Source organism: Diplotaxodon limnothrissa, linkage group LG15 (assembly GCF_057381915.1).
Source record: "Diplotaxodon limnothrissa isolate DT_005_m linkage group LG15, D_limnothrissa_male_GT1.1, whole genome shotgun sequence".
In the NCBI taxonomy this organism is placed as follows: Eukaryota; Metazoa; Chordata; class Actinopteri; order Cichliformes; family Cichlidae; genus Diplotaxodon; species Diplotaxodon limnothrissa.
This window is the reverse complement of record NC_140610.1, coordinates 38,558,485-38,560,638: the sequence shown is the minus strand read 5'-3', so window position 1 is coordinate 38,560,638 and position 2,154 is coordinate 38,558,485. Positions and strand designations below refer to the sequence as shown.

The 2,154-nt window shown below is 41.6% G+C and overlaps 1 long non-coding RNA gene across 1 annotated transcript; it reads left to right on the top strand.

Moving 5' to 3' along the window:
* Positions 1–397: 397 nt before the first annotated feature.
* On the top strand, positions 398–1,717 carry LOC146617958 (uncharacterized). The gene is made up of 3 exons (XR_014906883.1): positions 398–556; positions 635–710; positions 1,116–1,717. It is a non-coding gene; the product is annotated as an uncharacterized LOC146617958 (long non-coding RNA).
* Positions 1,718–2,154: the final 437 nt, after the last annotated feature.

Here is a 2,154-nt window from a genome sequence, read left to right as displayed (position 1 = left end):
TGGGACTCTCCTCAGCTCTTACTGGAACAGTGGCGCGGCTGCCCCTCTGTTTGTCTTCCATGGTTTCTTGTGTTCTGGGGGCCTCTGGATGTCTGGAGTTTTGATCTCCTCCATACCTGCTTCACACCCTGGAGGACGGGGCTGTGGCCCCCCCACACTCCCTAGCAGATTGTTACATGGAGAAACCTTTGGAATACAAGCGCGCTGATCCACACAGGTATGCACACGGGTGTTCACTGCTCGTAGACCCAAATTACACCTTTCTTGGCTGCTACTTCGAAGCACATCTGTCCTGCGTGCTGCACAACAACATTGAATATTTAGTATTTACTGCTGTTTACACTTAGCTAGATTAATGCGATGGTGTTGTGTTTAGTATGTTGCTTTTGTAACCCAGATCATTGTTTGAGTATGGGATTTCTGATTATTTGTGGTCACTGAACGCACCACTGTGCCGTGCGCATAGCCACTCTCTAGTCCAGCTACAGAGTTTTTCCTTCCGTTCGTCCGATGAGGCGCATGCTGCTCTCGTGCCCTCTACGAGCTGGAAATTCGGGTACAGTAGACATTTGAGTCGCTGTAAATAGTTTTAAAAACCTTTATATGTGAAGCTAATGATTTAATATGTTGTTAGGAAAAAGTCTTGTAGCAGTTACAAACGTGAAGCGGAGCTGAGTCCGACAGCATTCGCCATTACACGAACTCCTCTGGTGAGTTAGCGTGCAGCTCATGTTCGTATGAAATGTTTTCTGCCTTATTATACTGCAGCGAGGTATCAAATCTACCGCTGTCATGTTGTTAAGAAAGAGGCTAAATATTGTATAACGTGTGTTATTGGCTGACTGTTAGCAAGCTAGCCGTTAAGTGAGCCTAGCTAATGTCCTGAAATGGCGGCCGACACGAGGTCAGTTACAGTGTTATTATGTTATGCCTAAGAGAACAGCATTAATAAGCATTGTTAACAGCATTTATGTTCTGTTATATTTTTATTTTGACAAACCTGTATTATTATAATGGTAAGTCTGTTAAATAAGCCGTTAGTGACATGGACACTGAGTCAGTGGTACTGAGACTTATGAACATTTCAGTTAATTCTTCTGCACACTTGTGTGTAGGCTGGTTTGTTTGCCCTTTTGGTGCCCTGGATCCTACTGGATGAACTGCCTTGTGGAAGTCCTCATCTGATGACTCTGCCGAACCGTCCTGGCAAATAGATGGTCGTTGCTGCTTGCTGGATGCTATTATTGGATGCTACACCGTTCCAACAGAGCGGTAGGAACAATTCAAAGGGCCCCAACGATGCGCTTTATTTTTCCCTGAGCTCAGGTGATTTTCTTTTGGCCAAAGGACCTTAAAGGATACATATTTGTTTTTATTTATTTATTTTATTTTTCTTATGACACTGAGTGGAAAGACACTACAAAAAAAAAGGGGTTTATTATTTAAAATTGTGTCTAATAAATGTGTTTATGTTAAGTAAGTGTGGTGTCCATTGTGTGCTGGAAGCCTTATTGTTCCTGTGGTGGAGCAGCTACTACCAATCTCCTTTACGAAACTAGCTTCTGACAGGATATAGATATTTGGGATACATTTGATTTCTTGTAACCTATTTTTAGAGAAACTGTGATTCTGGGTTAAACATCGGGGTGAAATTGATGACACCGACACCTAGTGAACTGCCCAAGGTCAACAGTCCTGATTTCCACGCATTAAAGGTTTGGCGTAAGTACAGATTGCGTTACACTTTGTTTTTTGTTTTTTTTTTGTCTTTTTTTGCTTGTTTTCTATTCTTCTCTCAACAGGTGATCCAGGAGATTTTTATTTGTTTTCTCCCCCCCTTTCTCACTGTCCCTCTCCCCTTCTGTTTTTCCTTTCCTTCCTCTTTCTTTCTCCCTTTCCTATCTCTCACTCATGTCTGTCCCGTCTGTAACATCTGAAAATAAAATATAATAAATAATAAAAACAAAGATCGACCAAATGGACCAATACGGCAATGCCACGATGATCCATTTGGCAAAGTAAATCCATTGGGTATCCTTGTTGGTCTTCAGACAACAATTCTGATGGCTAAAGAACCAAATGGGACAGGCGGAAAAAAAAAAAAAAAAAAAAAAAAAAAAGGTGGTCAGAAAATGTTCAACATCATCTTCAACA